This window comes from Pelophylax lessonae, assembly GCF_965119305.1.
Source record: "Pelophylax lessonae genome assembly, chromosome: 1".
Lineage (NCBI taxonomy): Eukaryota > Metazoa > Chordata > Amphibia > Anura > Ranidae > Pelophylax > Pelophylax lessonae.
In genome coordinates this window covers 633,480,906-633,495,504 of record NC_138768.1, presented here as the reverse complement: position 1 = coordinate 633,495,504, position 14,599 = coordinate 633,480,906, and positions in this window count along the sequence as shown.

Here is a 14,599-nt window from a genome sequence, read left to right as displayed (position 1 = left end):
TAAGGAAAGGGTACCAAAGAACACAATGATGCCGACCCCGAGGGGCTATGGGTTCAAGAAGGGCTGTAGGCTAAATTCAACATTAAGTCCCACCGGTGATAAGGATCCCATCTTATAAATCCACATTTTCTCCTTCTGAAGGAGGATCCTATCAAAATCACCCCTTCTTGCAGGTAATTTGAGGGCATAGATCCCCCTAACCCTGAGCCCCTCGGGATTGGCATCATGGTGTTCCAAGAAATGCAGGGGTACCGTTTTCTTGTCTACCCTCTTTTTAATGTCGGCCACATGTTCCAGGATGCGTGTTTTGAGTTGACGTTTGGTCTTGCCAATATATGATTTTTGACAGGGACACACTATCTCATAGATGACTCTCTCTGTTTGGCAATTAATAAAGTCATTAATAATAAAGTCTTTCTGACCATTACAGCTTTTAAAAGTTTTTGACTTTATGACCAATTTACACATCTGGCAGTGGCCGCATGGAAACATTCCTTTTAGACGTGGTAAGGAGGTCAACCAGTTATCTTCACCACGTGACCTGACAAACTCTGAATGACAGAGCGTGTCCTTTAGATTTCTTGCCCTTTTAGCCGTAAGTAAGGGCCTAGGGCCCACCAATTTTTCAATGAGGGGGGATACTGTGAGGACCTGCCAATGTTTAGTTAGAACTGCCCTGACTTCTTCCCACTGTGTGCCATACTGGGTAATGATACGAGGGTATTTGTCCCCAGTGGCAGTTACACGTGGAATGAGTTCTTGTTGATTACTCAGTAAGGTAGATCTTGGCCTTAGCACTACTCTTTTACGTGCTTTTTTGATTACTCCATGAGAGTAACCCCTCTCCCTAAATCTTTTGTGCAGTTGCTTTGCCTCTTCCTGGTAATCTACCGGTTCTGAACAGTTCCTTTTGAGGCGCAAGAACTGTCCGACCGGTATACTATTTACCAGGTGTTTTGGATGGTGGCTGTTTGCAGCCAAAAGAGTATTGGCCGCTGTGGCCTTCCGGTAGGTTTTAGTTTTAAGTCCTCCATTTTCTACAGAAATAAGGAGATCAAGGAAAGGGAGGTAATTGGTGCTTGCCATGTAGGTTAACCGGATATTACGATCATTCTGATTTAGGTCACCCATAAATTGGTCCAATTCAGCAGGTGTACCACTCCAGAGGAGCAGGACATCATCAATGTACCTCAGCCACATGTGTTAGTGGCTGAGGTACATTGAGGACGGATAGACAACCTGCTCCTCCCAGAGGTCCAGATGGAGGTACGCGTAGGCCGGGGCCCACGGCGCCCCCATCGATGTACCTCTGACCTGCTGGTAGTACCCATTCAGGAATTGAAAGAAATTATGACCAAGGAGGAAGTCCAGGAGTTCAGTCACAAATTCGTTATGGGCACCGAGTTCAGGGAATTTGCTCTCCAAGAAGTGTGTGACTGCCCTCAAACCCCATTCATGTGGGATGGATGTATATAAGCTCTCGACGTCAATACCCACCAGGAGTATATCCGGGGGGGGGTAGAGGACAAAGAGAGTCTGCGGAGTACATCCCTGGTATCCTGTACAAAGGATGGGAGGGCAGTCACCAACTCCTTGATAAGAGCATCGACAAATTTGCCTGTCCTCTCTAATGGGCCACCTATTGCCGAGACAATAGGTCTCCCTGGGGGGTTATTGAGCGATTTATGCAATTTGGGTATAATATAAAACGTAGGGATGTTGTACGTTTTAACAGAAAGGTATTCCGCCTCCTTTTTCGAGATCAAGCCTACTTCTTTGGCCAGGGAGATTTTGTGGTTAAGGGCAGAGACAAGGGAGGGAAAGGGACTGTCGCGGAGTTTCAAATAAGTAGTAGTATCGTTCAGTTGTCTTTGAACCTCCTGGATATAATAATCCTCGCTTAACAGTACCACATTGCCTCCCTTGTCGCTGCCCCTAATTACCACATTGGGTGCCTCAGTAAGTTCTTTTAGGGCAATCCTCTCTTCACCACTCAAGTTATCAGTTCTACCCCTTTGCCAATTAATCCTGCCTAAGTCCTCCTTGACCAAGTCAAGGATGACTTTGATGTTGCGATGTTTTGTGAGAGAGGGCATTTTTGTCGATTTTATCGGCAGTTACGCATCTCGTCTAATCACTTCTATTGAAGATGTATCATCCTCAAGGTCCTGACCCTCATCCAATAAGGATGTAAGGATCTCAATTAGCTCAGTATCATCCTCAGTGAGGGGCATCTCCGCTTCTGTGCCATCAACCCCTCTGTCGTGCCAAATCTTGAACATAACCTTTCTGAGGTATAAGGCTATGTCCTTATAAACTTCAAATTCTGCCATTGCAGACACGGGGGCAAATGATAGACCCTTACTAAGCAGACTGATATGCCTCTCCTGTAGGTCGAAGCTAGAGAGATTAACGACCTTGAGATCACCCAGATGTGAATCTACCGATGATTTTTGAGGCTGCTGGACCTTGTGGTCCTTTGTGAGCCCCCCTTGAACTGACCCTCCTTGTTCTTGATTTTGGGGTTTCCCTCTTCCCTTTGTGATCCCCGTGGGGGTTCTAACTGCTGGGAGTAAGTGTCCTCGGATGGGGGGTCCAGGTCCGGGACTAAAAAAGACACGGACCTATCCCCCGTGTCCGACTCACTTCCAGATGACCAGCCCCAATTCCTGTTCCTCCTGCTTCTGCCTCTTGACCTGCTTCTATTTCTATTAATAGTGGGATTAAATAGGTCTTCACTTGCACAGTCCTGAAGATTCTGTTTAAATGTATTTTGTTTATTATTTTTAAGATTTTTTTGGGTCTTTTCTACCTCCTTCTTAAGGGTCTCATTCAATTTCTGGAACTCTTCCCTATCTTTATATTGCTCAAGGGCAGCAGAACTTGCTTCAATCTCCGTTTGGAGATCCTGAAGCTGTAGCTTTTCCTCTTCAATAATTAGGTTCATAACCTGAATGCCCCTGTCGATACAATTTTTCTTCCACACCTCCAGAAATCTGGGGGTGTGTAAGTGTTGGGCAGGAATTAATCTCTCTCTCAAGCCTCTCGGAACAATCTGATGTTTGATATGTGACTGTAGTGATGCGATATCCCATTTCCTATTCAGGGATTTTAGAATTAGTTTTTTATGTTGTTTGAAGAGGTCCCCTAGGGGTTCTTGAGTAGAGGAATCAGGTTCGCCTTGATTGTGAAAGGCGACCTCTATCTCCTGATCTATATTCGCATCAATACAATAGGCCATAATATAAAATGGGAAAATCTATCGCGTTTTCCCTCACGTATTTGCCGACAGAAAATGCAGATAATTGTCAAAACCACATCTAATGTAAATCATAAAATACTGTGTAATATTAGTTGCATTAGTACCACATAGTATCACCACCTCTAATGCCTCTTGTCAAGAAAGCAATATATCAAAATTGGTTTGGCCCGGAACACTGAAGGATCACAAGAAAATCCAAATTGAGCATATATAGAAAAAAGAGAGCAACAAATAGTGTTCTATAAGGGGCTCATTTAGGGTTCACTAAAAAATGTAGTGCATACCTCATAAATAATAGGTATTAAACCTCAATATATAGCACTGTCCTGGATAGTGACCGTTGGTTGTATAGGCATATGAACAAAAGAAAAAAAGAGGGTTGGGGAGATGTGAGAATACAAAGCAGTGTCTGTTTCCCACTACCCCAGCCACCAACTAAGGGCACTCCAGGCGTGTTTGTAATAAAAAGATATAAATTTATTAGGCACGTATGCCTTAAATAAGAAATTTCAAAACAAAAACATCAAGGTGGTGAACCATAATGTTACAAGACAACAATTAAAATTAAAAAATAGTTACACCCATGCACATAGTTATTGACTGCAACATCTGATCATATGCACTGGACCTGACGGACACCAGCATACGGTGTAGGCTGGATAGTCCGTGAGGTACAGTGTGAGGACCTCTTGATAATAATTATAATACCCCAATGTTTATTGTAGTGGATGAGCCTGGCTGGAATTCACCATAAATATGGTCCAAATGGGAGTTTGATGAATTTCCTATATGAAAATTTAATGACACGATGGGATTCCAACCTTTCTGGCCCACAATTACCCCCTAACAGGGCCGTCTGTGAATGGTTAATTGGCTGTGGTGAGTGAACCCAGAACCAATGCGGAGAACTTGAGGGCAGTGGGCTGTATAATCTGCGGGAAGTTCGATGTTAAGTAGACAATGGAAAGTCCGGTTGTTGAAATAGGTGAAGACCGCAGATACCACTTGACAAAGTTCAGTATTGATCACAGATAAACTGTTGGGGCAGTTTGTAACACACCGTCTGTGTGATAAGAACCAAATATGAGAAAGGAATTACCTATTATGGTATGCCTTGTAAAGTAATGATTATGAGTTGATGTAATACATTACACCCTGATAACACAAAAGTTCAGGACAAAATCAAAGCTACCCCTGAGAACATATCTTTCAAATCCAAAACATATCTTTAAATATCACAATACACCCCCCCCCCCCCCCAAATAAAAGACAGATGAAACTACAGATTTTAAATAATCTCTAAGCATTATGTAGATTGAAAGTATACTCTAGCTTTGAATCAGGTGACGAGTAATGGAGAATGACCAGAGGAAAAATCTGCAAAAGTTGAATATAACCAAGAAAACCATACTTTTTTGGACAGCCCCTGTGCTGGTATGTCAATCTCTCTCTCTCCAAGATAGCATTTACAACCTTTTGCCATTGTGCAAATGCAGGAGGGGAAGAAGACAACCACCTTTGCTCTACAAGTTGATGGGCAAGAAAAAAACTGTGTGTCAGCATTAACCTAAATATCTGTGGTATAAGGTCCTCAGGAAATATACCTAGAATCGCCATCTTAGGGTCTGGAAATAATATTATACTGCATGTATTTTGAACTTCATGAAAAATACTGGTCCAATATCTATAGAGCGTTGGGCAATGCTAAAGCATATGTATTAAAAAGCTGTCAGTTTCAGAGCATCTCAGACAGCAAGGTGAATCAATTCTCCTCCATAAATGTAATTTCTGGGGGACATATCAGACCCTATATAATATAAAATGTTGAGCCTGGGCTGAGGAGATAGATAAAGTGGGTACTGTTTCTAATGCCATTATCCATTGATCATCATCAAATTCTCCTATGTTTTGTCTCCATCACTCTCCACAATGCAGATGCATCTTAGAAGAAGCAGACAAAAACAAGAACGGAATATATATCTCCAATTAGGCCATTTTTAGTAACATTTAGAGAAGCTATCAAACCTAGGATGGCGGAAGGGTTATACACTAGTGGGGATTGGCGAGACTGCATTAGTATAATGTGTTGAACATATTGACAGAAAAACTTATGCAAGGTTAAGTTTTTCCTCCACATTCTCATCAGTAGTTCAACGGGACCACAAATGACCAATTCAAATTAAGATAAATAAATAATAATATTAACGTCTTGGGTGCCTTGTTTTTTTTTCTGTTGCTCTTTCTGAAATCAGCTAAATACCACTTTGGACAAGAACTCTTGTTTGGAATCCTCTTTGGTTGAAACCCATCATTTCTTAGTTTTTGCTAAGGTTATATACTGTAAAAACAGGAAAAGTGTATGTGTTATTCATACAATACCAACCAGTCATACATTTATATTTTTTTTAATCTTCACTAGAGAAATGACAACTAGAATTTGGCCCTATATACAACACTTTGTCCTCTAGCATCTAGAAATTTCTCCAATCCAGGGGGAGGCATCCAGCCTGACCTGCAGTAAACCCTGAACCAGATTTCAGACACACACGATAAGTCATACAAATACATTTTCCTGTAATAACCTGATAGTACACTAGAGGGGGCTACACATATTCCCTCTGTTCCAAATGGGAGACTGTGCAAGCGTTGTGGGGCAGCTATTAACCACTTTACCACCGGAGGATTTTGCTGTCTTACGTCCAGGCCACTTTTTGCGATTCGGCACTGTGCAAATTTAACTGACAATTGCGCGGTCATGCAATGCTGTACCCAAACGAAATTTATGTCCTTTTTTTCCCACAAACAGAGCTTTCTTTTGGGGGTATTTGATCACCTGTGTGATTTTTACTTTTTGCACTATAAACAAAAAAGTGCGAAAATGTTGAAAAAATAACAATATTTTTCACATTTTTTTATATGAAATTCCCCCCCAAAAAAATGTAAAAATCAAAATTTTTTATCATTTTTGGCCAATTTGTTTTCTGCTACATATTTTTGGTAAAAAAAAATCGCAATAGGCGTATTTTGATTGGTTTGCGCAAAAGTTATTGCGTTTACTAAGGGAAAGATTTCTGTCATTTTTGGTGGTTTTTTTTAACGAGTAATGGCGGCGATCTGTGATTTTTTTTGCGGGACTGCGACATTGCGGCGGACAGATCGGACCCTTGACTGACATTTTTGACACTTTTGGGGGTACCAGTGACATTACTACAGTAATCAGTGCTATACATATGCACTGTTACTGTAAAAATGACACTGGCAGGGAAGGGGTTAATTTTATTGGCGAGGGAGGGGTTAATGTATGCCTGGTGCTTACTGACATGTGTGGGGGGAGGTAACTGAGTGACACAGGGACAGATCGTAGGTTCAGCTTTGCTGAACCCTGCAATCTGACCCTGCCTGTCACTTAGGAGATCCGCCGCTTTGTTTACACAAGCGGGCGGATCTCCACACTCGATTCCCCGACGATCAGGGAAGAGCGGCGGTGATCACCGCCGCTCCTCCCCTGGCCCGACTCCCGCTGTGACTGAAAACAGCGGGAGCGAGCCTCCGGCGGCACGCGCGCGCTGCCCACAAGGGGAGGAGTCCAGTGACGTAGGCCTACGTCGCTGGACGATAACGAGCCACATTGCCGCAGTAGCAGCAATGTGAGCGGTCGTTATGTGGTTAAGGATGGTGACAGAGGACAGAACAACTCATCAAAAACCTAGCGCAGATTAGCCCAATGAGTACCAACACAGGAAACAAACTTTCCAAACTATGATGGGATGCATAGTTAAATGTGAGGTGAGGAGAAATGGAATAAATAATATGTGGGATCGCTGTGTTCACTCCCTCTTAGCCTGGGTAGAGTAGAAAGAATAAAAGGCAAGCATTTTTGTTACTATTTTAGGTAAAAAGATCATAAGTAGTATGAAAGGTTGGGAGGTCTGCGGTGTGTATCCTGGAGATAAACATTAAGAATATGTAAATACCTAAATGTCCAGAGCTTGGCCACTATTACGCTTAAAGTATATGTAAACCCTCACCTTGTAAAACAATCCATTCAAGTTAAAATAGAAATTAAAGGCAAAACATTTATGTATACATATAAAAAACATTATAAATACCTGTTTTCTCCTTTTTATAATTGATCGCATAATCTTCCCAGTTATTGACTGTGCAGAGGGGACGTGCCAGTAAAAGTCTGATCATTGGAGGATAGCAGGTTCCAGCACAGCCAGAAAACTGACCATTCTGAGCTTTCCTGCCTAGTGCGGTCAGTTTTAGATGGGAAAGCAAAGGGACTGGTAGGCACACCAGGGATTTCGCACAAAGGAAACAATGCAAAGAGAACAGGATACTTTCTCACACAAGTACATGGTACAGCAGGCACATATCAGGAATATGAAATGTTGGGTTTACATATTCTTAAAAGATAGACTTGTGGTCTTGAAGAAGGTGTAACAGACTTTTAAACTGGATAGTAGCCAGGACCAAGTTCCTGCAAACCTAAATCCAGTTATTGTTTCCAGGAGCACCCCAAATCCTGGACACTCTTTTCAAAGGGATACCAGCTTCTTCTGTGCCCTGGCCTGCCCTCTGCTCATCTTCTCCATCTCACTCTTGGCTACACACTGTGACAGGCAGCTAACCAATCAATAGTTAAGCTCAGGAGGTGGAATTGGGGACTTCACTGCCTTGTGGCATCATTATATACATGGAACAATGATTCCAGGTCCCACTTCAAGTGTCACTGCTCATGTTGCAGCAAAGGGAGGTTAGGGAAGACTGAAATATTTACCAATTTTACACATATAGAAAAAAAGGCCTTTAGTAGTATATACACCAAAAAGCACACTCAAGACTGAAGGACATATATAAAAACATACACTAGAGAAAAGATTAGATAGATTTAGTCAGCAAACCTACTACTTAGGAGTTGTATGTTCAATGGGCAATGATAGATTGGCCATAGACAGTCCAATGATAACATATGCTGCTACAGATTTAAATGCTGATTTCATACAGACAATGTGGGTTTGGAGTGTACAGTATGTATAGCCAAAACTATTATGTTTAATTGTATATAGAGTAGGGATTTTGGATATCTGAACCCTTTCTTTTTTGGTGACAATGGTCACCTGGGCTATTAGAGGTGAAGCTCCACAATAGGAACACAGAAAAAAAAAACTTGACATAGATTTTAAAGTCTGATCTGTCTTTATATGACCATCCTCACACCTATCCTAAACAAATCTGGTCCATTCACTTCATTACTTAACCACTTGCCTACTGGGCACTAAACCCCCCTCCTGCCCTGGTCAATTTTCAGCTTTCAGCGTTGTCGCACTTTGAATGACAATTGTGCAGTCATGCAACACTGTACCCATATGAAATTTTTATCATTTTTTTTTCAAACAAATAGAGCTTTCTTTTGGTCATATTTAATCACTACTGGGGTTTTTATTTTTTGTTGAACAAACAAAAAAAGACCGAAAATTTTGAAAATAAAAAACAAAAAACAGTTTTTATAGCTTGATACAACATTTTGCAAACAGGTAATTTTTCTCCTTCATTGATGTGCGCTGATGGGGGGCACTGATGGGCCCTGATAGGCACTGATAGGCTGCACTGATGGGCACTAATATGCGGCACTGTTGGGCACTGATAGGCTGCACTGTTGGGCACTGATAGGCTGCACTGATGGGCACTGATAGGCTGCACTGGTGGGCACTGATAGGCAACACTGATGGGTACTGATAAGGCAGCACTGATGGGCACTGATAAGGTGGCACTGATAAGGCGGCACTGATAAGGCAGCACTGATAGGTGGCAATGATGGGAGGCACTGATGGGCAATAATGGGAGGCACTGAAGGGCACTGGTAGGTGGCGCTAAAGGGCACTAATAGGCGGCACTCATGGGCACTAATATGGGGCACTGATGGGTGGCACCGATGGGCAGTGACAGGCACTGGTAGGGGACACTTATGATGGGGCACTGATAGGTGGCACTGGTGAGCACTGATAGGTGACACTGGTAGGCGGCGCTGGTGGGCACTGATAGGTGGCACTGGTGGGTGACACTAGTGGGTACTTGTGGGCACTGGTAGGTGGCACTGGGGGCACAAATAATCCCTCTCCTCTTCGGGACTGATGTCCCTCTGACAGCAGCTGGTGATCGTTTTTTTTCTCCTCACACTGATAGTGTGAGGAGAAAAAAACAGCTGATCGCTGGCTGCTGTTTACGTTACATGATCAGCTGTCATTGGCTGACAGCTGATCATGTGGTAAGGGGGCGGGATCGCCCCCGTTCTCCGATCAGTGATCAGGCGAGTCTCATGGACTCACCGATCAAAGAGCGATCCGGGCGTCAAGTAGTTAAGAAGCTACTAGATCTACTCATTTATTGCAATTTGCCATATGAATAGGCAAAAAATAGTATAACTGCCATGTAAAGAAACCTTGCAGGATAGATAACATAGCTAAAGTATAAATGTATATTTTCAAGTAAATGCAGAAACTTTGAAATAATTTCTCATAACAGTGGAAATTTAGCCAATGCTTTTGACATTTCTGCAGGGCAAAATACAGAGACTTTTTACTGTTGTGTCTCCATTAGCATCCTTGGATCCCTGTGGATCATATTCACTTAACAGACATGGATATCATTACACATAATTTTATCTTAGCACCTGAAATGCAATACTATGTTTTACATACAGATAGCTCTGCAGGCAAAGTGTGATAAAATACATGCAAAACTGCAGGGCAGGTGGATCGTGTTACTATAAGAAAACCTTACAGTGATTCTAAAATCTAATTGTTGTTTCCTTAATGTATTCCCTGCATTCAATTGATTCTAAATGCATTTTTTTAAAATAACAAACACAGGTATACTTACCTGCTCTTTGCAATTGTTTTGCAAAGAGCAGCCCGGATCCTTCTCTTATGGGGTCCCCCGCCAGCGCTTTGGGCTACTTTCCCCTGCCAGGTGCCCCTATAGCAAGCTACTTCCTCTTGGGGCACTGGTGCATCCATTGATGTGCAGAGCGCAACTCGGCTCCGCCCCCCCACTCTCTCCTCACTGACTGTGATTGACAGTAGTAGGAGCCAATGGCTCCCACTGCTGCCTCTCTGTCCAATGAAGAGAGAGATAGCCAAGAGAGCTGCTGTTCTTGTGCACATTGCTGGATCGAGATCAGTCTCAGGTAAGTATAAAGGGGGGGGGGGCTACATGCAGAAGGTTTTTTACCCTAATGCATAGAATGCATTAGGGTAAAAAAACCTTGTATCTTTTCAACTTTAAGGTAAAAACACCCCACTAACTGAAGTCTCATGGGATGCATGACATCATTTTGGCCTAGGCTAGAAACCAGGAAGCAACTAAAGAGATGTAAAAAAAATTGTTAAAAGAAGTAAATATAATATACTTCCTTATCTATTTACAGGCAGTCAACGAGTTGCATACATCCAACTTACATATGACTCATACTTAAAAAAGGAGGAAGATAACAGGAAATGAGGAAATCTACCCCTGGGAAGGGAAATTCAGTCCTGTAAGAGTTATTATGGGGAAAAGATACCTCCACTGAAGTTTTATCACCAATCCTTGTTTCCATGACAACCCAAATTTTTCAATATCTAATTGTCACAGGGACAGATAGTGAGGTGAAATGTTCCAAACAGGGACACAGGCAGCAAAATAAACATTACAGAGGTGTTAACCCTTTCCTAAGCTATCCAAAAAAATTGAAAATTATTTATTTGGCTGGAGTTAAAAAATGTACCTGTTCCAACTTACATACAAATTCAGCTTCAGAACCAACCTAAGGAACCTATCTTGTTCGTAACCCGGGGACTGCCTGAACTAACGCTGGCAGCAAAATGATTAAAAATAGTTAATGTTGATTGAGAGAGAGTTTAATTCTGCTTTAAGGCACAAGATGTAGATGAAAACCAATTCTATTTTTGTTGGAAATTGATGAAAGTAAATAAATGCAATTAGTTTTGTAATTTGATGTATTTAAGTTCCCATTTAATCTAAATTGCTACCTCATTTTCAATCACTACCCTTATGGGAATAGACCACAAGCATTGGAGTTATGTGATTAGAGGCAATCAGATACATCTAAATGCATCTGGCTAAAATAAAACTTTTGAAAGTATAAAAACTGGAGGAAGATATAAGCTAGATAAAACATATTTACTCTTAGGACATTCTCTGCTTCTGGGTTATTATTAAGTGATTGTAATTGATCACATTGTAAAACAACCCATTCAGTTTAAAATAGAAATGTAGCACTGCCCCCTGGAGGGCTGCTGGATATTACACTTTAGGGATTCCCCTGGGTTACCCATAGCAACTGTTTGCAGAAAACTTAACACTTTAAGTTCTTGGCTCAGTCAAAGATCAGACCAGAGGATGTAGTCAACTCTCCTGGACCTCTGGGTTCAGCCTCACACCACCGGTACACCAGGCCAACTGCCTGTAACCGCCATCAATTGCTGCAGAAGAGGAGGCAGCCACCACCCTCCTTCTGGGACCTGGCTTCCGCCCAAAGACCTCTACCTCATGTGCCCGTGGCTTTTTATACCCTGTCCCATAATGCACCACTGTCTGTGCCTACCCCTGGGACAGTACCAAAAGCCTGTGTGTCATTGGTCAGGTTTCCTCCGGCATCCAATGTGCCTCTCCATTGGATCAGCTGGGGACACTCCCTGAGACCAAATGAATCACACACTGGGCGCACTGAGTAGACCTAACTACCAATCCTGCTCCCTGATATGCAGAGTGCACAAATATTTTGCCTGCTGCTCTTCTGGTAAGCAGAGAGAGCCAAAACTACACACTCTTACCTAGCACCTGACTAGGGGGGCGCTACATCCACCCCCCACCAAACAAGACATGTCCCCACTGGCTCTGGGGCAGCCGCCCCCTACAAAAATTCCCTACCAAAAATTTTAACGGAGTATCCCACTAACACGGAGAAGGGGGAAAGGGAAAATAATGAATTTACAATTAATAAATTACGTGAAAAAATATATATATTTCTGTACAAAATATAATACACATCAGGTGCATTAATGGAAGGCACCCCCCACCAAACAAAACTCTGTTACCTGCAAAGGAGAAAAAAAAATTAAGCACTTCTGTAAATTATACATTTGAACAATTACATTTCTTTCTTAAAACAGTGAGAAGACCCTTTCCGCAGAGGCGACCTTCTCACCCAACATCCCTGACTATATAGTCCGGTAGATGACCCTTCCTGTAGTCTTGACCCGGCGTTCAGTTTCACTCCTCCAAGGTGATGACTAAACCCTGTTGACTAACTATCTACCACCAGCCACTCCCACAAGGTCACAAAGACATGTGGAGTCCATTAGACTAGTGCTCGCAGTGTCCCTCACACCTGCAGCACTGAGGCAGCATGTCTTCTCCAAACAGGATTTTGTTTGCTGGAGCCTGAGCAACCTGTTCTGACCTGTGGGGATCAACAGTCTATTCAGGGGCCCCTTGCACTAGGGCAGTGGTTCTCAATTCCGGTCCTCGGGACCCACTAACAGGCCAGATTTTAACCACTTAAGCCCCGGAGGATTTGGCTGCTAAAGGACCAGGGGTTTTTTTGCGATTTTTTACTGCGTGACTTTAACGGACAATTGCGCGGTCGTGCGACGCTGTACCTAAACGAATTTGACGTCCTTTTTTTCCCACAAACAGAGCTTTCTTTTGGTGGTATTTGATCACCTGTGCGATTTTTTGATCACGCGCTATAAACAAAAAAAGAGCGTAAATTTTGCAAAAATAACAATATTTTTCACATTTTTTTATATGAAATTCCCCAAAAAAAAAAGTAAAAATCAAAATTTTTTAACATTTTTCGGCCAATTTGTTTTCTGCTACCTATGTTTGGTAAAAAAAAATCGCAAAAAGCGTATTTTGATTGGTTTGCGCAAAAGTTATCGCGTTTACTAACAAAGAGAAAGATTTTTGTCATTTTTGGTGTTTTTTTTTTTAACGCGTAATGGCGGCGATCTGCGATTTTTTTTTCGGTACTGCGACATTGCGGCGGACAGATCGGACCCTTGACTGACATTTTTGACACTTTTGGGGTTACCAGTGACATTACTGCAGTAATCAGTGCTATACATATGCACTGTTACTGCAAAAATGACACTGGCAGGGAAGGGGTTAACTTTATTGGACAGGGAGGGGTTAAGTGTGTCCTAGGGGCGTGCTTTCTACTGTGTAGGGACATTCCTATTGGTGTAAAAGCAAAGATCAACCGTTCTACATAGTAGAACGGACAGATCTTTACTTTTACACAGGGAGAACTGACAGGCAGCTTGTTTACACAAGCTGCTCTGTCTTTCTCCCTTCACAGGAGCGATCGCAGTGTGACTGGCGGACATCGAGTCCGCCGGTCACACGCACTGACTTGCCTGTGAACGAGCCGCGGCGGGCGCGCGCCTCGGCGGGCGCGCGCCCGCCCGCGATAGGCTCGCAAGTCAGTGACAGGCGAGTGACGTACCGATACGTCACTCTGCCTGGCCGGGGCTGACCGCCGCAGTATATAGTCGTGCGGCGGTCGGCAACCGGTTAAGTATTACCTTGGGGAGATGCAGACTAGAATACTGCAATCACAGAGCAGCAAATGGGATCACCTGTGATGTAATTTAGTTATCTTGCAAACCTGGCCTGTTGGTGGGTCCCGAGGACCGGAGTTGAGAACCACTGCACTAGGGCACCCCCCTCCAAACAGACTTCGGGCCACTGCCCGTTCCTCCTAGGTGGCAACCCAACAAACTTCCATTTCTGGCCCGTTGGCCCAATACATTCTCCACAAGTCATCTTTATGAAAAGAGTCTCTTTGCAGAGATTCCGACTCTTCAGCCCGATGGTCTAAATTACTCCACAGAGTGTCCCTTCCACTTGAAGTGATAAATGATCCTGGCCCAAAGGCCCACAGTTGCAATGTTTCTAGAGTCCTCCTTTAACAAAGGTCTCTTCTCTTTGAAAGTTGGAGGGTCGGCCCTCTTTAGTAGAACCACTTAATAGTGGTGATTGTAGATTTCCCAGCCCCTCTTGCAAGGATAGAGGGGGAAGGGATATTGGGAATAGGGCTTGGGCCCTGGCAACAAGATGAACTGGAACTTTCCTGCACACTTTACATCTGGGCTATCCAGCCCTTCTTCTTTTTACAGCAAATAAGCACACTCAGGCTAGCCAGCCTTACTAAATCCAGCATCCTGTGTCTTTAGCAATAATAGTCAGGGTGGGGGACTCGCACAACTTTCCCCTCTGAGTCGCTCACATGGATTGACCAGGCCTGGCCAGATCTGTTTGGACAGC